We start from the raw sequence: 9,643 nt of genomic DNA, 5'->3' as shown, positions 1-9,643 counted from the left end.
AATTATTTTCGCTTCACAAACATTTGTGGTTTTCCCCAAAAGTAAAATGTTTAATTTACATAAAAAACACTTTATATTCACACTGATTTATCACATATCTGTCCAAGTATTTCCTTTGATAATCAATTAAACACTCAAATTCCATTTTTATTGATCATTATTCAGGCATTTTGCTTCAATAAATAAATCCTATAAATTAGTGGCATTATTCTTTGCTTTTAAATCAATAAAATATTCAGCTATAATTTCCGCTGTTTTGGTTTATGTGTAAATAATGGAAATAATCAGGATTATTTTATATTTGTGGATTATACAACATATAATGTGTTTCTATTTTTAACGTCAGACATCGTCAAGGTTACAACAGTTTTTAAATTTAACTTATTTAATTTGTTTTCTGTGAATAAGTTTAAAAATATTGAATAAAAATGTTGCTCATTTAGATAAGGAAATCCCAAGTTAGTGTTCTTCATTCCTGCTGTACTGTGGGATTTTGTCATTATAACCAGCTAATATATCTACCGAATACAGTCTTTCTGATCAATAAGGTCTGATCTTACAGTAATTGACAGTTAATTGTTTGAAACACTAAAATCTCTCTTCTTCGTCTCATTTTTTGTTCACGCAGCAGAACTTTCGTGCCTTTCCTTTTGTGCTTTTATTTTGAAGTCAGCTTTCTGTAACTTCCGGTTTGGTCCCCGTCGGAGTTACAGCTGGAGGGAAAACTTGTGATTTAGTTGAACAGGAGCCAAAGCCCTGATGTTTGAGTGTTTGCTCTCTAACGGAGGGGGTCAGACACCAGAATAGAAAACGTTTGATGGGGAGGGACAGCGGCTGATGATCTCACGGCGCCCTGAGGTTGAACCATGTGTGGATCCCAAACTTTTCCTCTTGCGCCACCAGCAGCTCAAAGTTTTTACTAAATCAAGTCCCTTAAAAAGTTTGAGAGTCAGAAACAAAACAGTCCTGGTTCCCAGATTAAGGATACAGAAAAAAAGAATGAAACACAACAACTGAAAGCGTCATTTATATATTTTAGTCTGTTTGTGGTTGTTTTTAGATCTTTTAAATGAGTCTTTTGTGTTTGTTCTATGATTATTTATGAATGTTTTGTGTCTGTTTTTTCCTCTTTTGTTTTTTTGCGTTTGGTCTGGGTTTATGTGCTTGTATTTTGTCTCTTTCAGCTTGTTTTGTGTCACTTCAGTTATTTTTAGATCTTTTTGTAGTTGTTTTGTGTCTTTTTGAAGTTGTTTTGTCTGCGTTTTCCCCCCTTTTGTCTCTTTGTGGCTGTTTGCGTTTGTGATGTGTCACAAAATTACTTAAAAAACTTAAAATCACCACAAAACAACTCCCAAACCTTTATATTGAATGGAACGTGCCACAGCCTGTAAGTTATTTATATTGCTCAAAATGACGTATTCCCAGACATTAAATCCTACAACATCAGCTAAAACACACTGAAGTGTGTAAACGTCTGGCACAGAGATCGTGTCGCATGTGCTTGTGTTTAAAAAACTGTAAAAGTTGGAGGAAAACCAGGGAAATTAAAATGTTGTCACGCTGGGATCTGGCATCAGCTGTCAGACTCGTCAATAAGACTCAGAACAACTTAACAAGCATCCTTCTGTCGCTAACGAGCTCCTCTCTGCTCCTAAGGGTCTGAGGTGGAAATCAGAGAGTGACAGAGGTCAGAGGTCAGCAGGATTTAAGTGTCTGCAGCTCTGCCCCGGATGCTGAGCGGCAGCAGTCAGGGTTTCAGTTACAAAAGTGAGTGTTGACCGTCTGGCATGAACTGCTGAATGTTCACTGACTGAATTACTTCCTGGTGACGCCGGCAGCGACAGAAGAAGAACAAGCGGAGGAGCAAAATAAAGCTGTACAAACTCTTTTAGACGTGAATGAAGATGAAGGAGAGCTTTTCCATCTCTGACTCTGGTTCTGATTGGGCGATGAAATTATTCAGAGACTCTGAAACCTTCAGCCGAAGACATGAACTCTTCTTCTAGTTCTTTTTACAAGAATCCGGTTTATCAGTCTGGAGTTTCTCATCCAAACCTCTTCCATCACAGCATCAATGTGCATCCATCTGTTATCTTCTGCTTTTCCAAGGTCGGATCTCGGAGGCAACAGGTCCAGGTGGGACCCCCCCGGCTCTTCCTGGGGGTTCCTGAGGCAGAGATATATAATCCCAGATCCAGAACACCTGTCCATTACTGAGACTTCAGTCAGAGTCCAGACCTCAGCCTGACTGAAATGCTGTGGTGGGACCTTAAGAGAGCTGTGCAGAAACCAATGCTGCAAACCTCAATGAGCTGAAGCAACGCTGGAGAGAAGAGGGCCGAGATTCCTCCAGAACCAGGAGAGAGACTGATAACGTATCACAGGAAACCATCACTGCAGCTCACTGCTGCTGAAGCTGCTGGATCAGGGGTTCACTTAGTTTCTCACTCACTGCTGCTGAAGCTGCTGGATCAGGGGTTCACTTAGTTTTACACTCACTGCTGCTGAAGCTGCTGGATCAGGGGTTCACTTAGTTTTACACTCACTGCTGCTGAAGCTGCTGGATCAGGGGTTCACTTAGTTTTACTCACTGCTGCTGAAGCTGCTGGATCAGGGGTTCACTTAGTTTTACACTCACTGCTGCTGAAGCTGCTGGATCAGGGGTTCACTTAGTTTCTCACTCACTGTTTCTGTGTTTTGACTCAGTTTTTGTTCAGTAAATAATGACACGGTTTAATATGTCATTAGTTGCTGTTAATCTGAGGCCAGATGGTTATTATTTCTAATATAATTTTTATATCATTACATCCTGGGACTTAAAATCTTAGAACTGAGAGATTGCATTTTTTTTTTACATGACTCTAAGATAAATAAGTCTTTCTGTCTGTGAACAGCTAAATAAGCTCAACCTATACTCCAAGCTTTCAACCTAATTTTAACTTTAAGCTGGAGGAAGACTGCTGAACAGCAGCTTTTTATCTTCTCTGTTTGCAGAGATTTAATCAGAGTTTCTGTGGTAAACAGCAGTTTAATGTGGAAAAGCTATCGGTATGGTTGAAAACATGTGTTGGTCCTTGCTTTTATCCTGGTTAGGAAATGTTATTGTATTTTATTAATCCAGGACAGGGCTTTGGTCCCCATAAGGACTGCTGGTCCCATCAAGGTCAGTGATTATAGCAGAGACGGTCCCTGTGAGATAATAAAAACACAAATGGTGCTGGGAAATCTGCAGCCTGAGCAGCTGGGACTGCATACCAACAGAAACAGCTGCAGACCCTCCTCCAAAACATGCTGCAGGTGCTGCCTTACATAGACTTTCATCATTTCCTGCTGATGTAACAAACGCCTAACGTGACCCTAACCTTAAACTCCTCTTTTACCAAACTTTTACCCTTACATTTAATGATTTACCTGCTGGGATTTGTTTCTTGTGCTGTTCTGAGGTCCTCGGAAAGACAGTGAATCTTAAACCGGGAACGTGGCACAGATTTATGTTTATGTTTCTGTATTTATCAGACGCTTTTATCCAAAGTGACTTACAAATGAAGATATAACAAGCTATATAAAAGCTAACAATAAACTACAATAAAAGTTAACAATAAACTACAATAAAAGCTAACAATAAACTACAATAAAAGCTAACAATAAACTACAATAAAAGCTAACAATAACCTACAATAAAAGCTAACAATAAACTACAGTAAAAGCTAACAATAAACTACAATAAAAGCTAACAATAACCTACAATAAAAGCTAACAACAAACTACAACAAAAGCTAACAATAAACTATAATAAAAGCTAACAATAAACTACAATAAAAGCTAACAATAACCTACAATAAAAGCTAACAATAAACTACAAAAGCTAACAAAAAACTACAATAAAAGCTAACAATAAACTACAATAAAAGCTAACAATAAACTACAAAAGCTAACAAAAAACTACAATAAAAGCTAACAATAACCTACAATAAAAGCTAACAATAAACTACAAAAGCTAACAAAAAACTACAATAAAAGCTAACAATAAACTACAGATTTACACCACTTGATATTTCTTCTTATTTATCTCTTATTATTACTTATCAAAGCTTCTTTCCTCTGCTGTGATGAACACTGAACACAAACGCCATGATGTTTGCATGATGTCTTGTGTCATGACAGCTATTGTTAGGTCTGAAAGAATGAGAGGAAGGACTCAAAGGAAGGAAGCAGCTGGATGGATGAGAGGCACTAACAAAGGAAAGGAAGACAGATGAAAATCCCCAAAATATATATATATCTACTGTGGCTGAACTTGAGAAACCGATTACTTGCAGCTGATCTGTTTTGCACAGATAGCTCCAGAACAAAAGCCCCCACAACAAGATCCAGATTTAATGGAACATATTTTTGACCCAAACATTTATGTTTGTGATGGTTTTTTTGCTCTTTTAATGCTGTATCACTTCGTATTAATAACTATTAAAAGTGTTATTAATTAACTTCAGTTTTTAACCATGTGGATGTTCTCTGTTATCTATAGCATCTCGAGGCTAGCAAGTAGCATCTTGAAGCTACTCGTAGCATCCTGACTAGCAGAACGTGGCCGGTCACTGTCTATGTAAGATTAGAAACAACTAAACTTACACTCGTATTTCTTGTTTAGCTACTCAGTGAAAGCTATTCACTAAAATTATCAGCATTCAATGACTTGTCTTTAGCATTCTAAGGTTAGTAACACGCTAGGCTAATAACCAACATTCCTAACATCTAGCATGTCATTGCTAATAACAGTGAAGGTCAGCAGTCTCTAATTTAACAACTGGCCTTTAATGTTCATTTATTGGCATTAAAACTGTCACTTCATGGCTACTCATTGACATTCTTAGGTTAGTAATAAGCTAAGTTAGTTAATGGCTATTCACAGAACTAACATTGGATTATTAGCCTTTTCATGTTAGTAACTAGCTTGGGAAGTCACAAGCATTCTTTGTTTAACCGCTGACATTTGATGGCTATTCACTAGCATTAACAGTTCCTATATTCTATGGCTAGTCATAGGTTTGTAAGTGGTTTTCTTAGTTTAACATCTAGCATCTGATTATCCCTTTTAGACTGAGGGCTGTATAATACTCTCACAGACACATTTATCTCTGGTGCTCTCTCAGTCTCTACAGACCAAAAAGCTAATGATGCACAGTGATGACACCACATGCCGATTGAATACTGATTGGTTGAAAGTTAGCTTGCGTTGGCCAGAGCCAGGAGGAGCCGACAAGAACTGATTTAACAACAAAGAGGACACCAAAAAGCACAAAAAGCAAAGATGAACAGGGAAAACAATGATCACAGCTGCACTGCACCGTCTCCATTATTCAACACTTGGTCCACTTTGGTTCACAAAGCTAAAGGACCAGCAGCAGCACCAACACAACCAAGAGCAGCCCGCAACCCTGAGACTCTCCACTAGTGGCGGTAAACCATTATAGCATCGAGACATGGCACCAATGGACACTATTTTCAACTGAGTTTTGTATTTTTGTAGTTCTCAGCCAGCTCTCCTTTAACCTTTTTGGTTAAGTTTAGGAAAATATTGTATTTCAAACTTATATAAATCAGAAAGAGACACCGATTACTTTTCAGTTGTCATCTAAATGAGTTGCTTTTTGAGAACATTACAGATGTAGATTTACTCTAGTTTGACTTACATCCAACCTAACACCAGCTGCACATGATACTCAGCTGCAAACTCCTGCAGAGGCTCATATGTTCAGACTTTAGCTGCTACACAGTTCTGTTTCTGGACAAAGATTAAATCCTCTGACTCCACAAACTCTACCCCACTGCTTTACCTTTATCATTTTTCTCACTTTTTATTGAACTTTTCTTGTTGTTGTTATTTTCACTTCCTGTTTTGTTAGTTTTAGGCAACAAAAGTCGGTTGTTAGGTTTCAGAAAAGGTAAACGTTGATGGTGTTGAAGACCAAACTTCACCAGAATTCAACAACATTGAAAGACTTAATCAAGACTTCTCAGGATTGTACTTTTTACACCTCAACCACCAACATACTGACGTTGGTTCGAAGGTGACTGATCCTGCTTAATTATCTGTTTCCACTGCTCAAACAGACATGAAACACATGTCCAGCCTTTTATGTTCTTGTTTTTGGCTTCACTCGTATATTTTCCCAAAGCAGAGGATAATTCAGAGGATAAGTCTCTTTCAGCTTGTTTTGTGTCACTTTAGTTGTTTTTAGATCTTTTTGTAGTTGTTTTTAGATCTTTTTGAAGTTGTTTTGTCTCCGTTTTCCCCCCTTTTGTCTCTTTGTTGCTGTTTGCGTTTGTGATGTGTCACAAAATTACTTAAAAAATCACCACAAAACAACTCCAAAACCTTTATATTGAATGGAACGGACCATAGCCTGTAAGTTCTTTATATTGCTCAAAATGTAATACCAAGAAACTTCAGGACGTTTTCACAGACATTAAATCCTACAACATCAGCTAAAACTAAAGTTTGATAATTCATTTACATATTAAGGCAAACGCAGCAAAAAAATGAGACCAACGGGACATCTTGATATATTTGAACTGACAGATGATTTTAATCGTATTGAGAGGCTGAAAACGACGCATTCTGACTGCAACCGCAGTGCTTTAGGATGAAAGAAAATGCAAAAATAGCTCCAAATGGTTTAAAACCAACTGAGGCTGCAGCAGGAAACCACAGTCATTCAGGAGCTCCACCCGGCCAGGACGCGCTGGGAAGGAAACCCGGGGCCTTCTTCCACTAAACACAGACTGCAGGAGAGGAAGGAAGAGGACAGTTTATACAGCAGTACATTAAACACTGATGTCACCAACATCTTCCTCCAAATGCACATTCATTACATCATTATGAGTAAACACAACTTTTATTTGGTTATTGTCTATTACAAGAGATTCCAAGACTAAAACAAAAGGAACAGAACCATTCAGAACTTGCTTGAGAATCTCTTTATTTTTAGGTTTTCCTCATTATTATAGCTGTTAAGCAACAGTTGTCAGAATATCCCATAATACACACTATAATGAGTTATAAATGGTTAATTCAGCTCAAATAATTCCTGTTTCATTTGTTATTTAAATGGTTTTAGGGCCAAATGTTTGCTACAACCTGGGACTGGGTTTTCGAAAGCTGTTCAAATCATCAGTTATTTCATAAAAAAACTCTAAAAATTAAAGCAAACTCCAGATCTCTGACAGCAGATTTCTGAATCAGAGCAGAAAACTGTTCATTCGTTTACCTGCTGACTCTGTATACGAAGGCTAAGACCCGGAGACCTCAAATACGAACCGATATCATCAAGAATAAAGTTTAAAGATTCATTACAGCCTTTATTTTAATGTTTAAAATGTCTTTAATCCTAATGAAAACAAAGTGAACCCTGATAGCTTTCTTGGGTCTTTGGCTGGTGAAAACTTTGACTTTTCTTTTCATTTTGACAGAAATATCAGCTCTGCTGTTAGAACAGGCGCCGGAGATTAGATTCTAAGAGTTTAAAAGTTCTGAATGGGTTAAATATCTACAGACACTTTTACACCACCAGAAGGTTTAAAGACTCTACTGAAGTCCTTCTTTTCCTTCTTGGCTTTCAGTCTCAACTAGAACTTCCTGAACTGATTTAATCCATTAAGTTTAGTGTTTTATAAGGTTGTTCTGCGCCTGGTTTCCTGCTTGGATCGACTCTCTTTACTAAAAGTGTTTTTATAAATAGAATTGACATAATTTCCTTTGCGATGCACAAACTGCACCTGAAAAAGAAAGTCACTGATGGAGGAGTCGCTCTCTGCTGGTTTGTGGTGTGATGGCGCCACCTAGTGTCCAAACTGCTCCTCTAACCAACCTCCCTGATTCCTGTTTCACTGAGGAATCAAACCTTTACTTGAAATTCAGACTTCAGTGAAAGAAACTAAAATTGTGAAATTTAGAAAATATAAAACTAGGAAAGATTTTTTTTTTTACAGGTGATTTTTTAAAAATTGTTTTATAGCTTTTATCTAAATTTGAGCAACTTATACATGAACAGATTTCATATCTGTTTATCACATTTTCACATATCACTGCTGTTAAATCCAGATAACTTAAAACCTGCTGTCCAAAACTCCTGATTCAGCCCTCATTTATTTATATTTTGTATCCAAGCAGCCAGACTTTTTTTTTAATCTCTTCATCAATAGTTCTCCAGGATTACTCAAGGTCTTTCAAGGTTTTTCTTTGGACATTTTGTGCTTTTTCACAAATTTTCAGTCCACTTTTTTCTTTGTTCAGCCACTTAACTCTGAACTATGAAGCATTCAGGCAGAAAAAAGGCTCCTAACTCAAGGGATGAACCAGTGTTGTGTCGACACAGAACAGACAACTTAGCAAAGAAGCCATTTTAAACGGGATCTTTAGGCTCTTTGTTACCAGCAGCCTGTCACAAAGACACATCATTTGTTCCCATTTCTTTAGCTGCATCTATGAAAAACAGCAAAGAAAACACAGTTTGACAGACAGAAAATAGGATTTCTGCAGCAACAAGGTGATTCCCAAAGAGCTATTAGCTGAAAACTTGGCATATCTCAGCATGGTGTGCAGTGTGTCCTTAAAACATTTGAGGAAACTGGACAAGTGGAGGACAAAAGAAGAAGTGTCAGGCCTAAAAAACTATCTACAGCAGATGAACAGGATCTGAAAGTGATGTCCTTAAGAAAGAGGAAAAAATCCAGCTGTGACCTGACAGGACCTGAGAGATGCATCTGGACCTTCAGCTGATCCATCTACTGTTGGCCCAAGCCTCATCAGAAATGGTCTCCATGGAAGGGTGGCTGTCAAGAAGCCGTTCTTAAGGAAGGGAAACAGGGAGAAAAGGCTGAGCTGTGCCAAATGACACAAGAAGTGGACTGAAAATCAGTGGCAACAGGTCTTATGGAGGGATGAATCCTCCCCAGAGCCCGGACCTCAACATTATTGAAGCAGTGTGGGATCATCTGACAGAGAACGGAACAAAAGGCAGCCCACATCCAAAGAAGAGCTTTGGGATGTCCTTCAAGAAGCCTGGAGAACTATTCCTGAAGACTCCTTAAAGAAATGACAGAAAGCTTGTCTCAGAGGGTTCAGGCTGTGTTGGAGAATAAAGGAGCTCAGACCAGAGATTCACTTTAAAGCTGCTGAGAACTGATAAAAAACTCTGTTTCTGCCTCAGATTCTGGATTTAGATCCATGTTTGAACATGTTTCAGTAATTTTCTGGATCAGGACTTTTATTAATTCACTGCATTAAAAAAGAATGATGTGCAGACAAAGTTTTTAATTGAGACATTTTAAATATTTCTATATTTTTATCAGATTTCAACACAGAGTTTGTGTTTTACAACATTTGTCTTAAAGTTAAAAGTCTTTAAAGAAAAGTAAAGTCTGTAAATGTTTGTTATGTCCTCCTATAATCATCTTTTCCTGGATGCAAATATAACCATCATACTTTCTGATTTTCTGAACTTTAATGAGCAGGATGTAAACATATTCAGGTCTTATCACGACGAGGGGTCAATGAAACTGCTTCTAATCTCAAGATGCTTCAGAGGACATCTGGATATCAGAGCTGACCTGATAAGAGCCGGAAATACACCAGATCTGTAAG

At 37.8% G+C, this 9,643-nt stretch overlaps 1 protein-coding gene across 1 annotated transcript in view; it reads left to right on the top strand.

Moving 5' to 3' along the window:
* LOC140319785 (MOB-like protein phocein) overlaps positions 1–9,643 on the top strand; it is a 220,084-nt gene that overhangs the window by 42,395 nt on the left and 168,046 nt on the right. The gene's annotated exons all lie outside the window — the stretch shown is intronic.

The sequence above is a fragment of the Leuresthes tenuis genome, unplaced genomic scaffold (assembly GCF_036924035.1).
Source record: "Leuresthes tenuis unplaced genomic scaffold, fLeuTen1.0.hap1 SCAF_12, whole genome shotgun sequence".
In the NCBI taxonomy this organism is placed as follows: domain Eukaryota; kingdom Metazoa; phylum Chordata; class Actinopteri; order Atheriniformes; family Atherinopsidae; genus Leuresthes; species Leuresthes tenuis.
The sequence above is the reverse complement of the archived record's forward strand: the minus strand, read 5'-3'. Positions and strand labels throughout refer to the sequence as shown.